Below are 21098 nucleotides of genomic sequence, written 5' to 3'. Positions count from 1 at the left end.
ATATGGGCTAATCTTACTGGAGTTAGGTGATATCTCAAAGTAGTTTTGATTTGCATTTCTCTGATGATTAAGGATGGTGAGCACTTTTTCATATATCTGTAGGCCGTGTGCCGATCTTCTTCAGAGAAATTTCTCTCCAAGTCTCTTGCCCATCCTGAGATGGGATTACAGCGGTTCTTAACCTACGGGTCGCGACCCTTTTGTTCAAGCGGCAATTAGGAAGGTTGAGAACCACTGTATCTAGAAGGTCCCATCCTCCCTCTTCAAAGCCAGAAGCTTGCATCTTCCTCCCTTCCTCCTCCTCTTTCTTCCTCTCACCCCCATCTGTCTCCTCTTCCTCAATTATCACATCTCCTTCTTCTGCTCTGACACACCTGCTTCCCTCTTATGAGGACACTTGGAACCACATGGATAATCCAGTATAATCTGTCCATCTCAAGATCCTTAATTCAACCACGTCCTTAATTTACCATGTGAGATGACATGTCTGCAGGTTATGGTCAACCAGGTGAGCAATCATGAGGATGTTGGCATCTTTGGGCAGGGTCATTGTCCAGTCTACCACAAGGACCCTTTTATTGACCATGGAAAATGGCATCTGTCATATAAATGCAGAGCTTAGCTGTGGCTGGCTGAGCAGTTTAAATGGGAAGCACTTGAGATTTATAGCACTTTGCTGTTTTCAAAATATTTTAAAATATTTTGGTACCTTTTAATAATTCTAGGAAGTACATAGAGCAGGCAGTGTTACCTCCAAATTGCAAATGTAGAAAGAGACTCAGAGAAGTAAATTGTAAGTCATATAACTTACCCAATACCTGGTCCTCTAATACCTAATCAACTAGATTTCAGCTGTCCCTGTATTGAAGCATTCCCAAAAGATTTATCCGAATTAAATAAAATCAGGATACTCACCAGGGTTTTTCATACTAGTTATCCTGATATTGCATTGAGACTCCACCTGTTTAAATTTAAAATGCTAACTTAAAAGAAAGTCTCTATTTTCATGTCCTTGCTTCCTGACACTAGAAGCAGTCTGTGTGTGTTGACTGTAAAAATTCAACAATAAGGCAGTGAAGCATGAAGGAGCTAAGGGAAATTTCATCCCAAAATATGATCCCTTTGGTAAAAGAATATTTTGAATTAAAAGGCTATTTATGATCAGAAAACACTGGCCTCTCCTCTATAAAACCTGAGTAACCTGATTTAAAGTCAGAAAAGGCTGCTGATTCCTTATTGCATAGGAATAGACCTGGCCCCAAGGTCGTTTGAAGCACCAGACCTGTCTCTCAGGTTAATCTGCAATTCAGTCGGTTTCCACCCATCTACACACATCCTGCTTAGCAACCACTTGCTGATTGTATACTTTCTACACTCTCCCCCCTCCCTTCTAAAAGACATCTTTAAAAGTCACTGACCATCTCTGAGACTTTGGGAATCATTCTTGTGATTCCCCCTATGTGCATGGTATTTGGAAATGAACCTTACTCTGGTTAATCTACCCATAAATGTGAGTTGATCTTTGAGCAAACCAACCAAAGGGAAAAGGGCAAGTTTCGCCGTGATCTCTACAAGCATAAATTTGCTTCATGGTAGAACCAAATACCTTTTAAGAAAATATATTAAGGATAGGTGGTGTAACTACCACATATCTGGTAGTCAATTATTTTTTAAAAGTTTATTATTTATAATACCGTTGAGTTTTATTTTTAAGTTAGTTATTCTTATGAATAGTCTTTGATTTTTGTTCCTTAGTTTGTACCTAAAAGGGTGGGAGATAAAATGCGAGTAGGCAACATCTTAAAGATTCTTGCAAGAATAATATTCATAAAGGAAACTTGAGTTTTTTGTTGTGTTATTTCTATATGTGAAATCATCCAGGGATCCTATAGTGACTTAAGCTATAGTACTTTTATTGACATATGAAACATGAAAATTATGTATAGAAAGTCCTTAAGGAGAAAAATTATCTAAGCAAGTTTAAGAAAAATCCTATTAAAGTATTATTTATTCAGGTGATTGTGATAGAAAAGCAAAAGTTTGCAAAGGATATAACTCTAGGCTCAGCACCTGTGGCTCAAGTGGCTAAGGTGCCAGCCACATACACCTAAGGTGGCCGGTTTGAATCCAGCCCCCGCCCGCCAAAACAACAATGACGACTGCAACCAAAAATAGCTGGGCCTAGTGGCAGGCACCTGTGGTCCCAGCTACTTGGGAGGCTGAGGCAGGAGACTCGCTTAAGCCCAGGAGTTGGAGGTTGCTGTGAGCTGTGATGCCACGGCACTTTACCCAGGGGGATAGCTTGAGGCTGTGTCTCAAAAAAAAAAAAAAGGATATAACTCTAAAAACTAACTTTAAAAGCTCAAGATTCCTTTGAAGTTGGTCGTATTTAAAAGTGTTTTTTTTTTTTTTTTAAGTAACAACAGCAGTGTATTTCTTTGTACTTTAAAAGAATATGTATGTTGGAAAATTGGGGGAAAGAAGAGAAGGAATGTTTGAGAATGTCTTGAGAGCAGTATGATGTCTCTATGCTCTGTCCTTGCTTCTTGGCGGAATCACATGTCCTTACGTAGCTGGTAGTCAATTATTTCTTAAAAGTTTAAAATTTGTAATAACTTTGAGTATTATTTTTAAATTAATTATCCTGAGGAATATTCTTCCTGGCTTGATGCTCCTTAGTTTGTACCTAAGAGGCTGAGAGATGAGCCTTTTGTGTTCTCCTTCCTTTCCGTGACCTCTCTACCACCTCTGGTACCCCATCTCTGAGAGCTGTTGAACCTGGTTATAGCACCAGATCTTTGTTCCGCTTTTTTATTTTTGGTCCAGATCTGTGTAGAGGTGAGGTGGTAATGGAGATAGACAGAGGTCAGCTGATGAGACTGGAACAGGAAAGAGGGACTATGTTCAGAGGATTGGTTTGGTTTTATGGGTTTTTCTTTTGGTCCATTTCTGTCATCTTTTACTCTTTGGAGTACATTTTCATTAAGATTTACAGAGCATTACAAATCAGTTGTCTTACAGTAAGGAAGAAACAAATAAATCATAACAAGTAAAGATGTCTGTAAATGCTAATCCTAAATATTAATATATAAAATTTGTAGCTTCTGTACTTTAGAATTGGAAAAGGTACAGAAATAGTCACTGATAGCCTATGGAGTTGGTAATTTCCTTATGTTGTAGTCAAAGAAGTTGACCTATTTAGAATGCCAGTGTTAATCTCCCCTGTGATATATTCTTATCTACCTATATTACACTGACATAATCTACAGGGCACCAAAGATCTTTATAAAGTGCAATATTCTTAAAATGTTTAGATGTAAAGGACTGTATATCCCTGGTATATTGTTGCAAAGAGATCTAGAAACTGCCTCTTCAGTAACCATTTGTACAGTTTTATGCACTGGTTTTAAAAAATAATAACTAGTATTTATTAAGAGCTCACTATCAGACACTGTTCCTAATCTTTTATATGTGTTATTTAATTTTCAACGCTATGTTATAGGTAGTATGATTATTTCCCTTTTGCTGATAAGGAAACTGAGGAATACAGGTTTAGTGTCTTGCACCTTGAATTCAGGTAGAAGTGAGCTGGGATTTCACCTAAACATTTTAGCTACTGAGCTGACATTCTTAACTTGCATGCTAGATCTCAACAGGCTGTAGGACTTATCATCACAACTCATCTGTTTTCTCAGATATACTACTAAATAACATGAAAAGTTCTTCAATTTTATTCTTGATAAAACTTGTCGCCCAAGTGTGTACTGGAAAACACAGCCATTCATCCAGTGAGCTGCTGAGGAAATGCTTGAAAATTTTAGGCCAAGTTGATTTGGAACAATATGGTAGAGCAGCTGTGGGGATTTTTAAGGTGTTTCCTCATCAAATGCTTCATTCATTTCACTACAAGAAAACAAATAATGATGAATCTTTTGAAAGGTATGTGTAAAGGCGTTTTAGAGTCAGGGATTTCAGCTTTGCCCTATAGCTGCCAAGAGGCAAAGAAACATGTTTTCTTAACAAGTCTATTAATTTATATTGTTAAGATTTATTTGTTCAGATCTACAGATCAAGATCAGAGCCCCTCAGTCTCCTCCCTATGATTGCGAACTGTTATTAAGCAGACTATTAGCTAGAAGAGTTTTAAACCATACTTTATAAGATGACTGTTGTAGGCAGCCCCTTGTGGAAATGTGGCATTCAACAAACAGCATAGCATCTAATTGAGAGCTGTGATCTTTACGAATGCCCAGGTGGGGAGGATGATATTTACGCACTGAACAGTGATAGAAGACAGTGGATTCTTGATTTGAAAGTTGGTATCTGGAGTGGTATGTAATAAAGATCTTTAAGAAATGATGCCTTAAGTTATTCTTAATATCTCCTCCATCTTTAAAAAAAAAAAACAACTCTAAAATTTGCTTCTCTCCAGTTAACAAGAATTTATTCTTTTCCTCAGGAGGAAAAAAAACCCCATTGTAACTAATCTTTCATTTTTAATTTTGAGGAGCAGCAAAAAGAATAAGTCGTAATTACCCCAAGCATCTTAACTCCTACATCAAATATGCATAACTGTCAGTCCCAGCGGTAATCACATTGCTGAGAATTTGTAAACTGTGTCAAGCTCCTCGTGTTGTAAGAGTCTGCAGAATCATTCACCTCCTCTGCATATATTCATTTCTCTTTCTGGCAGGCAAATAAATGAATTTAAGTAAAAATGCTTCATGGAGTGCTCCATAACTTCAGAATTTGATAGTTACTATTTTGCTAAGGGAAATAAATTTTGGTTTCAGCTGCATTTTATCGTATTTCTCATTAAATACACTTTAGAGGTGAGCGCATGTTTTTTGCTGTATAAGTGCTCTAATGTTGTTTTAAATCAGAAACAATAAGTGATGTTGCAAATGTGTGCCATCTTAGTCATCCCTGTGTGTATTATTTGTGTGTGTGCACCGTGCACAGCTGCACGTGTTATGTTTCCACCAGGTAACTAAATGGTTGTCTTATAATAAGAGCTCTGTTTTATAGTTAGTATACTCGTCCACTTCAGAATTTTTATTTTATATTTTTACCTAGGCAAAAAAGACTTTGAGAATTAAAGTAGAGATAAAAGCAAGAATTGCTTTTAGAAATTTACTCTTTTCGAAAAAGCCAATTATTGGGCTGGCTTTGTCCCTCATTAGGGTATAAAGGTGGTAAGCATAACAGATCTATGGTAGTCATTATAACCTCATTATTACAAAAATTTATAAAGTTCTTAATCATGCCTTACATAGCCCTTTACCATTCAAAATTTCCTGTAATGATACTGGCTGCCTCAGTGGTTTTTGAGATATGCTAGGACTCTTGAGAGATCTATGACTAAAGGGTCATGCTGAAAATATCACTTGTACTCAGAAAGTAATCACCTTTCATTGCTTCTAGTATGAGGAAGACATTTGGTAGCTAATGACTGTAGGTGAAAAATTGTGTTATGATTAAATACAAACTTAGACAACATTAAAAAGCAGATATAGAAAAAAAAAAACCCAAATGAAAAACAACAGAAAACAAAATTGAAAACAAAAAAGAAAAAACTCTAAAATTATGCTTGCTTCAGCAACACATATACTAGAATTGGAACGATACCGAGAGGATTGGCCTGGCCTTTGTGCAAGGGTAACACGCAAATTTGTGAAGTGTCCCATATTTTCTAGGCTGCTTGGCCAATAAAGATACACTAATCCAAAAAAAAAAAAAAGCCCTCTAAAAATAGTATTCAGTTATCATATTTTAATCATTTCCACCTAAATCTAACCTAAACCCTTTCCCAGTTGGTTTAACTTCTTATCATTCTAGTTTGTATTACTTTAGTACTTACAAATTATATTTTTCTTGCTAGCATAGACCTTTTAATATCATGCCCTGGTGTGTGTTACCATTATTTTAAATAAGTTAGAAACTCCTGGGGGATCTGTCTGACATGACGTAAGATGGAGAAACGCCCCCAAAGACCTTCAGTGCTGAAATTCTGAGGGTGCTGTACTGGTGTCTCTCTAGTCTCAGTCTACACTCCCCCAAATGCTGTACTCTTTGAGGTCAGAGCCTGTTGATCTTATTTGCTTATGTATTTCTAGTGCCTAGTACTGTGCCCTGCACTTAGTGTGGACAAATGTTTGAGGACTGAGTGACTGACACACAGTGGCTATAAATGTTTCTAACTGCCTGCAAGTACAGCATGTCAGCCTTCACTAGTCCTATCCAAGAGCTAGGTTCTAGAAGTATCATTTCTAGTTTTGCTTGGTATGTTTTTGCATCCCAGGAAACAACAGGTTTCTTTGTATTTGACACACCCGAGAAGTTGGGCCAGCAGTGGAGCGCCACAGCACAGAGCGGTGAGGAGGGGGACAGTCTCACAAAAAGTATCATGTCCAGTAGGATGCTAGAGTCTGCTTATTGTGTAGCTTAGAAAGCAAACAGGGAAGAAGTGTGTGTGTGGGGGGGCTCTCCAGACACTGTGTGCAGTAACAGTGTGAGCTCATCATAGGAGAGTGCAGCAAGGACGACCAGACTTCAAGGCCAGCCAATGAGTGAGGACTATAGCCCATGGGGTTCAGGTCCAGGAAGAGCCTCTTTCCCAGAGAGGGAATCTGATAAAAATAAGCAAAAGAAACAGAAATAGTGGCTGTGTGCGATGGCGCACACCTCTAATCCTAGCACTCTGGGAGGCCAAAGTGGGGGATTGCTTGAGTTCAGGAGTTTGAGACCAGCCTAAGCGAGAGCAAGACTCCATATCTACTAAAAATAGAAAAACTGAGGCAAGAGGATCATTTGAGCCCAAGGGTTTGAGGTTGTGGTAAGCTGTAATGATGCTATGGCACTCTACTCAGGGTGACAGAGTAAGAATCCGTGTCAGAAAAAAAAGAAAAGAAACATATAGTATGCAGGCTTAGAATCAGGAAACAGCCCACCAAGCAACCAGAAAAACATGGGAGCTACAGGGGCTCTGGAGGGAGGCTGGTCCTAGTCCTCTGAATTGGGACACTGAGTTAGATTAGCGAGAGTAACTAGCTGCAGAGTCCACTAACTTGATCTCGGGTAGCATCAGTCTCCTGCAACAGACAAAATTGGTGTTTGGAACTGATCTGTATGTTCAGGTTGAACTCGATTTATTCTACTTTTTCTGTCACAAACACTAATTTATGGACAGTTGTTTGAAGAGGTCTTCACAGAGGAGTTGTATAATCTAGTCCAGCGGTTCTCAACCTGTGGGTCACGACCCCTTTGGGGGTCGAATGACCCTTTCACAGGGGTGGCCTAAATACATCCTGCACATCAGATATTTACATTACGATTCATAACAGTAGCAAAATTACAGTTATGAAGTAGCAACGAGAATAATTTTATGATTGAGGGGTCACCACAATAGGAGGAACTGTGTTAAAGGGTGGAGACATTAGGGAGGTTGAGAACCATTGATCTCATATGTGAGGTGCTAAAACCTCATTATTATTATTATTGTTAAACTGGTGTTGATTGTTGTGAGGTAACTGTGTCTATGTCTGCTCCCATCCCACAGTAACTCTGGGGTGGGTAATTTCTACTTTATAGGTAAGAAATGGTACAGAAAATAAAATGACCTAGTAAGGGTCATACACTTAGTGAGTGACAGGGCAGGACTATGCATCAAGGTTTTCTGATTCTACTTTCTTTGATGCCTCTCCACGTAGTAGGGAATTAAACAATGCTGGTGGAAATAAATGATTGCATGAACTGGATTTCAGTTTTCCAAGCCACCTCTTTCAGATGTACTCCTCCTTTTGTTACTTCTAGAAACCTGAAGATCAAACAAATGGTTAAAAAAAATAAAAAGGAAATACATTCTCCTCCAACTTTCAGGCACATGTGCTGAATAACAGCAACAGCTAAAACTTCCATAGTGTTTACTATGTTATATTGTCTAGTCCTTTGCCCCTCATACGGGCACATTGAGAAACTGCAGCACAGAAGGGTTAGGAAACTTGTCCAGAGTCACACAGCAAAAATGGGTAGATCCAGCATGAAAAATAACATCCCCATGTATCCAGTCACTATACGGTATTGCCTTTCATTCAATTGTGATGACAACATACGAAGCTGCAGGAATTTCACATATGGCTGCAAGAAGAAAGCTATTTCCATATTTATATATACAGTTACAGTTATTTTCTTATATATATAAATAGTTTGCCTCTTAACCACTTTAAGATACTTTAAACTACCTTAAACCACCTTAAGATATTTTTTCTTATGCATAGTGATTTTGAATATCTACCAGTTACTGATTTCTTCAGGGTAGGCTTGGTTTCTGCATATTCCATCTGGTGCTTGAAAATCTAAAACATTTTTGGATAAATCTTAGTTCCTTAAAACAAAACAACACAGAACATTCTGAATATTTGCAGATTGCTCAGTGAAGGTGTCAGGGTTATGTTATCTCAGTTATTTCTAGCTTTTGGTTGAGTTTTAAACTAAAACTCAGTCATAGACTGTACTACCTCTATAGTCATGGAACAGGGGAAATGTATAAGGTGGCATATCTAAACAAAGAGACACGGACGATTCAAATCAGGTTGATTGTTTATGTTAACATCAGATCAGAGGAATGGTGCTGAAGATACCAACTCAGTCACATGCGTTTATGTAATTTCTATGCCGAGTATAGTAATCAGGGAAGTGGTCACCAAGCGGCCGTGTCACATGGGGCACGTCTTTCAGGATGCTTTCTTGAGGCTTCTTGCAATGGCACATGCAACATTTATTCTTTCAACAAGCAGGCTGCGGCATATGTAGGGTTGGCTAAGCGTCCCCTTTCCCCTTGGCAGGGATAAATAAGACCTCTCGCTACTAGGCCAGTTGCCCAGTCTCCTGAAAGAAACTGTTGTTATCAGTTCCCTCAGTGCTTTTCCCAGTCAGTGCACAAACCGTAAATAAACATTTCCTATCAGCTCTGTGACATTCTACCTCTCCTTGCTGTTTCTGTCGTCCTCAGACTCCCAGACTCTTCCTCTCTCCGTCTGGAATTCCCACTCAGCAAACTCTCCTCCATCCCATGCTCTTCCGTAGGTGGTCCCTCCACCTTCTTGCTGTACAAAGACTGGCTGTCTTCTAAGGTCAACCCACCATCTCTGCAGCACTGTCTCTTTTCTCCTTCATCCTCCCAGTGAGGAGGCTCTGTGTGCTGGAGGTTTCCCATTGTTACTTTAAGACTGATTCTTCTGCTTATTTTAAAATCCTCAGCTCCTTTGAGGTTAAGGTGCTCTGACTGACTCATCTTGGTGCCAGCCAACATCCCAGTCGATTCCGTCTCATCCAAATAAGACTTGGGAACCTAGATCATGTTCTGTCTTAGCCCTCAGCCTCACTAATATCAGACGTGACTTCAGTCCATGTAGGCTGTGTGTCTATCCCACGTTCAGGCCTCTCTGACCTTTGACCTCTGTATCTGAACTGACCTCCCTCTACTGTCCACCACTCACTTCTTTCATAACACTTAGAAGTTATTGTCACCAGGAATTGCTTCTTCACTACAACTGCTTATTCAGGCCTCCCGACTCACTGGCCTTCGGTTTACTTGCTTCATTACAGACTGTCCTTCAACCTAATCAGAACCATTGACCACTCTAATTTCCCAATACTGTAGCTTGTTCCTGTCCTCTACTTCCTTTTTCTTTTTTTGCAGTTTTTAGCTGGGGATGGGTTTGAACTCGCCACCTCCGGCATATGGGGCTGGTGCCCTACTCCTTTGAGCCACAGGTGCCACCACTTTTTTCTATTTCTTAACCTCGGATTTCATAATCACAATCTCAACTGTTAGCTATTCAAGACAGAACACCAACAGATAGCCCTAACAAAACAGCATAGAAGGGGTAAGGGGTTCTTGCTCCTAAAATAAAGTGTTGTTGCCAAAAGATGGGGGACGGGATGCCAGATGGGCCAAAACAGCCAGTGACCACTCCAGTTTCTTTTGTGAAATCTTAACAGATTGAGTTATTCAGATTATTTGAGTTATTTCTCTGGTTTTCTATTCCTGTTCAACCCAAATGTACATGCCACCTCTTTCCAAATGAAGCCGGAAATCTTGGCTCAAAGTTCTCGTACAGAAGAAAGCTGCTGCTTCACTCTATACACAGGCACTCTGTGTTCTGCAGAATTGGAAAGACTGAGGATATCTTTTCTTAAGTCTGAGAAAACATATGGACGAAAGTATGCTACTTCTCATCGTCTGTAGCCTCTTAACAGGACATCTGCTGCAACATTTTTTGTTCTTGGATCATGGACTGTTGTTTGCCAATTGTTTTCATAAATATTAATCTTTGAAATCTTGACTGACATACAAGTTGTTCTTTTGGGATTCTTTTCTTCTTTTCTTCTTTGTATGCAGCATCTTTAAACGATTGTGCTACAGTGCAACAAGAAAAGGATTTTCTTGGGAAAGAATTCTATTTTAAAAGTGGGATCTATATAGTGTCTAATTCTAAAACTTGTAATTTTCTTTTCCTTTACATTTGAATTCTCTTTTCGGTGGCGTCACAAAATGTATTGCCATTAGACTAATGCTTCTACATCAATTTTATAAAAAAGAATTCTTTTACGTCGGCTCTTAAATGTACCTCAGGAAAACATCTAAGCTCAACTTCCTCAAGTACTTGACTAATTGATTTAGTCCCAAGGTGGATCCCTATTTCTCCTTAATCTGAAACTAAGAACTAAACTTTAGAGCTGAATCAGGATTTTTGAACTGGATTATAAATTGCCAAGAAGTTCTCCAGTGGTTTTTGATGCATGTTAATCTCTAATCATATCTTTGTGTGAGAAGATGATTGAAAAATCTGCAATGGAAAATACAATTAGCGGAGCTTCTGCCAAAGGGTATTACTTAACAACTGTTGATAAAATTCTGTTGGACTCTGTGGCCTCCACCATACTCTAAGTAGTTAGTATTTTAAGTGCTACAGGTAACACTTTTCTTATGCACGTGTATGGTACCTACTGATTTATTTTACAGTTGGGGAACAGGAGATTTAAAATTATTTCAATTGTTACTCAGTTAATGCAACAATTTTTTATTGGCGCATAATTGTACATATTCGGGGGGTATGGTATGATATTTCAATGCATACGTACGTTGTGTAATGATCAAATCAAGGTATTTTGGCGTGTCTATCACCTCGTATGTTAATCATTTGTTTGTGGTGAGAACATTTGAAAATCCTCTCTTCTAGCTATTGTGATATACACAATATTGTTAACCATATTCACTGAGCAATAGAACACCAGAACTTATTTCTCCCAATAAAACAACTTTTAACATTAAGAACCAAAAGTGCTTCAGCAAAGGATCGTCAGTTCAGGCAAAGCCAGTGATATAAAACATGGCAAGTGACTGATTTTTAAAGAAGACGATTTGACCCCATTGTCATAGTATCCTTCCTTCCTTAGTAAGCTACCTGCTCAGAATTTGAAGGGAGAATTCCTTACATAATTAAGATTTAACGTTCCTTAAATGTTCCTTAAATGTTCAATATTTAAGGAACATAACAAGTCATTTTCTTCCTTAGTAAGCTATATGTTCATTATCTTTATTAAATTTTACTTTTTTAGTTAATGTGAAATGAAAATAAACTTTTTTTTCTTAAATCACATGATGAGATCTTGAGAGGGAAGTTCCATTCTCATAAGAGGTTTGGATTTTCTTTTTCCTTTTCTTATTTCAATGCCAGAATACCCTATTGTTGGAGGACAGCTAACGAATTGGAAAATATAGTTACTGATTCTTGTATAACGAAATTACTATTTCTTTAGCTCTATCGAAAATCATGTAAAATTTATTTTTAGAGTAGAAGTGGTTTTTATGTCTTGCCCTCTTCAAAGGCTATGTCAGGAATTAGGAATTTATCTCATAGTTGAGATCACACAGTTTCCTCAGAGATCTACTGGCAAGGACTGTCTCTCTTTACATCTGCCATTTTCTGAGAGGAAAATGAGATTCACATGTTTGCATACCATCTTGCTGATTCTTTACATTTGAGTTCTCCTTTTTTTTTTTCCTTTTGGCTTAACTTTTTGCTGTTGGAACAATGCTGCTGCATTAATTTTGTGAAAAATAATTCTTTCACTTCATCTCTTAAAAGTAGCTCAGGAAAACACCTAAGCTCAACTTCCTCAAGGACTTGATTGATTTAGTCTCAAGGCAGAGACTTGTCTTGCCAAGGATACTTCCTGGAAAGAGAAGACTGAATATTTCTGTAGTACCTCTATTTTAGGGAGAAAAGAGGATATAATAAAAATTTATAGCTATTCCATGATTGGGCCAGAAGCTGAGGAGCAGATGAAGGACCCGCTCCAGGAAAGCCATGATCCTGGCCAGGGCTTCCTCGTGTTGGGAAGATGGATAGTTGAGCCCTGTCCCCCTGGGTCAGGGATTAGGCACCAGGGAGAGGATTATGGGCAGAAAATCCTGGTCTCACTTGTATGACTTTAGTCAGATAACCAACACCCATTGAGAACCTGCCATACATTGTATCATCCTCTGTGGGAAGATATGAAAAAATAAAATAATGCTACCTGCAGTAGGTTGTAGGGTTGCCATAACAAGTCCTGCAGACCAGCTGGTTTAAAGAACAGAAATTTGTTTTCTCACAGTTCTGGAGCCTGAATGCTGGCAATCAAGGTGTCAGCAGGGTTGGCTAATTTTGAAGGGTGGGAGGCAAGGAGAAGGATCAGTCCCAGGCCTTTCTCCGTGGCTTATAGATGGCTGTCTTCTCTGTATCTTCACAAGGTCTTTCCCTATGTACCTGTGGTCAAAGTTTTTCTTGTAAGGAGACCCACCAGTGATACTGAATTAGGACCCACCCTAATTGCCGCATTTTTTGTTTGTTTTTTTGAGACAGAGTCTCACACTATTGCCCTGGGTAAAGTGCTGTGGCATCATAGCTCACAGCAACCTCAAACTCTTAGGCTCAAGTGATCCTCCTATCTCAGCCTCCTGAGTAGCTGGGACTACAAGCACCCACTACCTTGCCTGACTAGTTTTTCTATTTTTAATAGAGAAGGTCTCTTGCTCTTGCTCAGGCTGCTTTCAAACTCCTGAGCTCAAATAATCCACCTGCCTCAGGCTCCCAGAGTACCTAATTACCTCATTTTAATGTAATTGTCTCTTTAACCCCATAAATGCATTATTGTACACAGCTATGATTTAATAAAAAAAATCTTTGAATATGGTTAATATTCTGAGGTCCTGGGGCTTAGGACTTCAGCATATGAATTTTTGAGTGGACCCGATTCAGCCTATAACATCACCTCTGTCTTTAATCCACGTATGGTTAAGACATGTGCAAGTATTTCCTGTGTGTACTTCTCTCATGCTCATTTTGTTGAGGGCAGCCAAAATGTAATGAACAGATTGCTGGCATCTATAAACAGATTTAGGAAGTTATTTCTAAACATTAACACTCAAATGAGTCTAAACCAACAGGAGAAACATTGAAAAGGGGTTTTGCGTTCCTCTTCTTTTATCTTAGATTAATGTTCAAAAATAAACAGTTGGTTGGCTTAAAAACTCTAGTCACAATGAGAACTGCACATGTAGATCTTTGAGCATAAAGTTCAAAGGCCTGCATGGTTCCAAATAAACAAAATGGGAAAATTTAAACATCTTATGGAATTGCGTCTATGATAGCTTAGCCTTGGACTGACTTAGTGCACTTTGGTTTTTTTTTTTTTTTTTTTTTTGGAGTTTTGGCCAGGGCTGGACTTGAACCCGGCACCCCTGGGATATGGGGCTGGCGCCCTACTCCTTGAACCACAGGCACTGCCCAACTTAGTGTACTTTTTTATGAAGCATTTTTTGTCTGTGTTTCAGCATGAGCATGAAGAACTGGGTGTCAGATATGATCTTCAGGGTTTTTTATTTTCTAAAAATTAAAGATTATTCTGGAATATCATTTTATCAATTGATCATTCTGGTCATCTCATAGAAAAATATATACTCAAATATTTTCATTAAAAAATGTTCCTTTTCTGGAGGAATGTTTCATACCATTTATAAGTTTTTGTAAACCACACATACACGATTTTGCATTTTGTGGGGGGGGCAAGTGGCCAATTTTTAAAATGCTGGTGGTTATTTCCAATGCCCATATAAAGTGAATTTTTAAAAATATGAAACAAACAAGCATGCGACATTTAGCCCGTGATACGGCCAGGCCTCGGTGACTTATTCCTTGTGCCTGTATGTGGGCGATGACAAGGAAGTAATAAATTCTCATTTTAAGAAAGAAAACGATTCATGTCATGGTATTACTTTTTTAAGTATCTTGGTTTATGGAATATTTTTCTGATACTTTGAGGCAACATTATTTTATTTTTGTACAAGTAAAGTTTTTCTACTTCTAGTGTGTTTGAAACCAGTTTTCTCATGTCAATCAAAGGAGAATAGACAGTATCAGAAAAATAAACTTGAAGATACATTTACAAAGCAGTTCCTTCTGGCCTCAAATAAGTATCTATTACGTAGCTAAATTAGGATTATTGATCACTTTCATTTCGATACTGGTGTAATCTCTGCCATGAGGTTCTAAGTGACGGGTTACATTGCTAACCGTATAGGAGAAGGGAATTTTATTATTGATCATTCAGATGTACATTTATACAAAATGAGCAAATGCAGTAAGCATCAAGCGTAAAACGTGGTAATAGAAAGTCAAAGGTGTCCATGAGAAAATACCACCTGTTAAAAACGAGACTGACATACATCATCCTGGACGTGGAGAGACAGCCTAATGTGCCCACGGATGACAGTCATCAGAACATTGCTATTCATGTATAGCAAAGCTAAGGAGAGTGACAAAATTCAGGAGCCTTTAAAAAAGCCAATTTTTATACTGTCTACTGCTGAATTTCTCTAAATGTTAGTTTTTACTCCAGTTTGTTGCACATTCCCAGTGCATGTGGTGAGTGGTTGAAAATGGGTTACAGACTTTAATGGTAAAATATCTTACCTGATTTTATTGTTCTCCGCTGTTGTTTTCAGTATATTTATGGAAATGACTTACACGCTTAGGGCTGTAGTGTATGTATCACATTTGTTTATACTTGACGTTGGTTCAGATATTTCAGTGGGGAGAATATAAGAAGAGGTATTAGTGAAGTCCAATGAATGTTTTTATAGTAATCCAAGGAACCAGACACAAAAGTGGACTTTCTTGGTTCCCAGACTTCTATGTTTTATCATACTTTTAAGGGTATTTAAGACTAAAACAATTTTCTGCCATTGATTTATTTTACCCAGTACACTTAGGATTCGGTGGCTATGTCCAAACCTAAAATTCATGAATTCATGATAGTTTAATGCTATAAGTAGGCTTAAATTTAATCACAAAGGAGTTTAACCCTAAAAAAACTTATTTACTTTTTACGTCATTTCAACTCTTCATTACTGAATGTAATTTTTTATTTCTTATTATTTTTAAATTAGCGTGCATTAAGATAATCCAAAATGAGAAAGGAAATCTGGAAAGAAGTATTTCTTTTTACTATGAACTTATTGCTACTATCCCAAGTAGATATACTAGTGTCTGACAAAGTTGTGTAAACATGGGTTTCTACCCAGAGCCTTGTTCATATCCTTTAGGAACCTGATGGGGGGAAGATGGGCTGAGAATCCTCAGAGAATCCTATACTAGGTACAGCTCTTAAAGGTGGGAGTAGAAAGCAGGAGACAATTTGTGTAGAGATTATGACTGTGTTGGTTCTAGTAGTTTGTGGCCCCTTTGGTGTTGAGTCAAAGGACAATAGAGTCTTCCTCCTGCTTATCCTCTTGATCCATCAAGAAAGTTAAAATCTCCAGGATTAATGAAGAAAAGGATCCTCAATGAGCAATATCATGCCAAGATTATTACTGTTGGCAGCACAATGAGGTTTCCAAAATACATACACGAATACAAGAAAATGGCCCAAATAATTTATTCTGTGGCCTCTGGATCTGTCTTGGAGGAGTTAAGATGTATAAAATTCCAGAATAAATGGTTGAGACGTTAACTGGTTTTCTGATCTCATATGAATGAGAAAATAAAATATCATCTATAGTTTTTTGACTATATATAACTATTAAAAATGAAGTTAGTCAATCTGATCTCTAAATATGGCATTGAAAGTCACCTTGGCCAGTGTCAAGAGTGCTGGTTGGGGACAGTGGGGCTCTTGCTACATCACATACTAGCCGTGGGGTTGTAGCCCCCCTTGGTCTCACCTGTGTCATCTGTCAAGTTAAATTAAAAGCTAGAGTTGAGCCCGGTGAGCTTTTGAGCTCTCTTCTATCATGCTTCTCTGACTCTCCTTCCATTTTCTGGATTTAGATTCTTAATGCGATTACAAACTACATAAACTCCTTTTCGGAAATACTGGAGGGTAGACTTAAGCTGCCTCATGAGATTATAAGGGAAAAAAATTGATTGACTATCAACAGTGTGCCGGGAGCTACACTAGCTGCTGAACACACAGCAGTGAAAGGAAACAAAATAAAACAGGATGGGGTTGGTTCTTGTATGGCGCTTACATTCTGGTGTGTGAGCAGGGGATAAACACAGCAGAACCGCTATTGTTGCCCTCTCTACATGGACCACCTTCTTAAGTTGACCTAATTTTCATAGACCAGACATGTACCACACGTATATGTCAATATAATAGGCCTCCTTCCTTATGTTGACCACCCCTGTATGTTGACCGGTTGGTTACAGTCCCTTAGGTGGTCAACTTACAGAGGTTTGACTGTAAATAAACAAATGTATATTGGGAAGAGGGAAATGCTGTGTCAAAAAACTATCACAGCCAATATCATTGAATATTCATAGGTCCTAGGGACCATTTTTAAGGATGTCAGACGGACATTGTATGGATACTTAATCCTCATAGCCCCTCTGTGAGGTAGGTGTGATTTCAAGCTCCATTTTATAGAAGATCAAACTGAAGTATAGAGTGGTTGGGTTATTTGTGCCTGGTTCCACAGCCAGAACTGGCTGGTAACCCAGCTGGCACCAGAACCTGGGCAGTGTGGCTTCTAGGAGCTTCACTCTTTTTTTTTTTTTATTAAGTTATTCATACATACATTTATGCCATTATAGGATTCAATGTGTTGATTATTTGTACTAACTGGGATGCTTACGTCCTACTAGGCAGCATAGCCTTCACTCTGCTGCCTCCCTAGGGGTAGGTATGTTTTAGTCAAGACTGACTAAGGAAAATTTCTGTAAAATGAATATTTGAAATTGATTATCCTAGCAAGCCTATCAATATGCCTGAATTGAAAAGGATTCACTTGATTTATACTCTTCCAAATGCCAAAGGCTCAACGATACCAGAATCATAATTGATTGGTGGTGTGGTGTTAAATACAATTTCTAGAATTTGATGACACTTCTAGACATTCTATTTATCATTATTAACAGACATTTATGAAAGGCATTCTTCAAAGTACAACTCCGAGGCACTGAGAATCATTAGTTATCTGTCCATAAGATGTTTGTACTCCAGTGTAGAAGGCACACCATGTGAGTACACGTGAAAGTAATAATAGAAGTCTGTACTACCTGCTAAGTGAATTATATAGGCGTTAGAGGCAGAATGTTAAGTAATGCACCAAAGACATTTTTGACAGGTTTGGGACGGCTACAAGCCATTTCCTAGGAATTATTCATAAAGTTCGAGACACTGTAAGTGAGTGTTACCATAATTTTCCAGGAATAGATCATTATGGGCTATTTGGTACTAGGAAATTTCATTCCTCTTGTTAGTAAATATTATAGTATCTCCATTCACCAAACTGCTCAAAGTTGTACATATCTTCTTGATTCCTCATCTCTAGCCCCATATGGCAAATGTATCAGCTAGTCAAACATGTCTTGAATGCACCCAGCTTCCTGTCTGCCCTGCCCTTGTCTAAACCCCTTACCTCACTGTCATCTCTTGCCTGGACTACCAAGGACCTCCGAACTCTTCTCCCTGCTTCCATGGTTTGTAACTTCCAATAGAGTAATAGTTAATAAAGCATAAGTCAGGTCATGTCATTCTCATCTTAAAACTTTTGATGCTTTTCTGTTGCAGTTTAAAAGAAAATACAGGCTCAGTTCCTGTAGCTCCGTGGTTAGGGTGCCAGCCATGTATACTGGGGCTGGCGGGTTCAAACCTGGCCTGTACCTGCTAAACAACAACTGCAACAACAACAAAAAAATAGCTGGGCATTGTGATGGATGCCTGTAGTCCCAGCTACTTGGGAGGCTGAGGCAAGAGAATCATTTGAGCCCAAGAGTTCGAGGTTGCTGTGAGCTGTGACACCACAGCACTCTGCCAAGGGTGACATAGTGAGACTCTATCTTAAAAAAAAAAAAAAAGGAAAATACACATTTCTTACCAGAATCAATGGGGCCCTGCATGATTTAGCTTACGCCACCTTTACAACTTCTTTTGTTTATTTTACTATAGTGCAGCAAAATGATGTTCTTTCTATTCCTTAAACAGGATCATCTTTTTTCATTAAAAAGTTTTGCAGGTAGGGCACGGTGGCTCATTCCTGTAATCCTGGCACTCTGTGAGGCTGAGGTGAGTGGATTACTTGAGCTCAGGAGTTGACACCAGCCTAAGCAAGAGTGCAACCCTGTCTCTACTAAATATAGAAAGACTAGTGGGGCATTGTGGTGGGCACTTAATCCTCCTAGCTACTTGGGAGGCTGAGGCAAGAGGATCCCTTGAGTTTGAGGTTTCTGTGGGCTATGACGCCATGACACTCTACCCATGGTGACAGAGTGAGACTCTGTCTAAAAAAAAAATAGTAAGTTTTGCATTTGCTGTTCCTTCTGCCTATAGTGCTGTTCCTCTGGTTATTTGTGTGCTTATCGCCTTTATTTTTCAGGTCTCAATTCCAATGTCACATTTTCAGCTCTCATGCTGTTCTTGAAAACCAGATTTGAAGTGACATACCCCAGTTTTTCTCTATTATACCATAGGATGATGGAAAGGAGCATGCCCAGCTAGCTGAGAGTGTGTTCAGGAGCTGGAAATGGAGTGTGCCTAGTATTGTAGGGGCAGGACCTGAGTGCTTCTCAGGGAACTGGGGAAGCCTAACAGGGATGTGGGTAGTGGTGATCTGGGTAGTGGTGATGTGGGTTGGAGGTTGGGGACCAGGGTACCACCTAAGTGGTAGGTACAAACTGTATTTAAAGAGGGAAACAAGAGATTGAATGCAGATGTGCCATAGTAAGCAATAGGTCCGATAGGGTGAGTCCAAGGTTGTAGAGAGAGAATACCAGACATCATTGTTCAGGATGTGGTTTGTGAGCTAATTACCCAGGGCTCTGTTCTTTTTTTTTTTTTAAGTTTTTGCATGCATTATCCTATTTATTGGATATAGCTGGGTTATAGCTTTCATTTGGAAGTGTGGGTGCTTATAAATTAGCTTCATAGTAGGGCTGAGTGAGTACATTGGATACTTTTTCTTCCATTCTCGAAATACTTTGCTAAGAAGAATATGTTCCAGCTCCATCCATGTAAACACGAAATAGGTAAAGTCTCCATCTTTTTTAAGGCTGCATAATATTCCATGGTGTACATATACCACAACTTATTAATCCATTCATGGGTCAGTAGGCACTTGGGCTTCTTCCATGACTTAGCAATTATGAATTGGGCTGCAATAAACATTCTGGTGCAAATATTTTTGTTATAAAGTGATTTTTGCACTTGGATATATACCTAATAGAGGAATTGAAGGATTGAATGGCAGGTCAATTTTTAGATCCCTACGTGATTTCCAAACATCTTTCCAGAAGGAACATCATAGTTTGCATTCCTACCAGCAGTGCAGAAGTGTTCCTTTTTCTCCACATCCATGCCAACATCTCTGGTTTTGGGATTTTGTGATGTGGGCTAATCTTAATGGAGTTCGATGATATCTCAAAGTGGTTTTGATTTGCATTTCTCTGATGATTAAGAATGAGAGCATTTTTTCATATGCCTGTAGGCCATGCATCTGTCTTCTTCAGAGAAATTTCTCTTCAAGTCCCTTGCAGGGCCCTGTTCTTGTTGGGAGTAATCCTGCTTATATGTTGCAAACTTTTGTTTCAAAGTACTGGAATATAAATTTGAAGAATTAAAAACTAACTTACGAAGGGTCTTAAAAGTCCAACCTGTGGAAATAGAATTCACCTTGCAGTCAGTCAACTGGAGTTACTGATGGAATATTTTGGATCCGGGAGTGACTCTCTTAAGTTTAATCCTGCTGTGATATTATTGGTGGGAAATGCTGTAGGCAGAGAGGTCGGCAGGAGAGGATTGTAGCTGTCCAGGTGGGAGCTTCTGAAATGTATTTCTGAGGCTATTTTACTTTAAAAAGATGGGCTTTATATACCTATCATAAATTCCAAACTAAAAAGCATTCAAAGGAAGATGTTATAGGATGAAGGACGTGAAGACCCAGATTTTGGAAAGCTTTGGGAATAGAAAGGTGAGCAGGGCTGTGAGAGCCCCTCTCTTTTGCCATTCCCTCTCTGTCATGCCCACATTGGTAGTGATAGTCATATTTTATACTGAAATCTTTGGAAGTTTCTTTTTCCTCCTTCCCTGAGATGGTAAATGCACAGAGCCTGTAGAGCTGGGCTGTGAGATTAAAACTCATCAGTAGGTGTCACCATCTCACAAATGATTTATCCTACTCTGAGCATTTCCCATGTTTAAAGCTTCAAATTATATTAAATACATGTTTTTATTTGATCTATCCATATTTTGAGTTCTCACTTCATAATTATCCAAGTCGTATGAAATCAAAATGAAATTTGTCTAAATCCTGTTACTTACAGAGATGTAGTCACATTTTATTTAGAATTCTGTTCATTAGTAATACTTTAATACAATTGATTAAGGCTGGGTGTGGTGGCTCATGCCTGTAATCACAGCACTCTGGGAGGCTAAGGTGGAGGGATTGCCTGAGCTTACAAGTTTGAGACCAGTCTGAGCAAGAGTGAGACCCCATTTTTGAAAATACCCAGGAATTGTGGTGGGCACCTACAGTCCCAGAAACTTGGAAGGCT

General features: G+C 38.8%; 1 protein-coding gene and 1 non-coding gene across 2 annotated transcripts in view; both read left to right on the top strand.

Moving 5' to 3' along the window:
- The window catches only part of ITPR2 (inositol 1,4,5-trisphosphate receptor type 2), a 482247-nt gene that overhangs the window by 270907 nt on the left and 190242 nt on the right, over positions 1–21098 (top strand). The window lies entirely within an intron of this gene.
- LOC111726221 lies at positions 5589–5693 on the top strand. Its single transcript, XR_002774049.1, has one exon. It is a non-coding gene; the product is annotated as a U6 spliceosomal RNA (small nuclear RNA).

Source organism: Otolemur garnettii, unplaced genomic scaffold (assembly GCF_000181295.1).
Source record: "Otolemur garnettii isolate 467f Iridium unplaced genomic scaffold, OtoGar3 scaffold00057, whole genome shotgun sequence".
NCBI classification, from domain to species: domain Eukaryota; kingdom Metazoa; phylum Chordata; class Mammalia; order Primates; family Galagidae; genus Otolemur; species Otolemur garnettii.
This window is presented reverse-complemented; position numbering and strand designations above follow the sequence as displayed.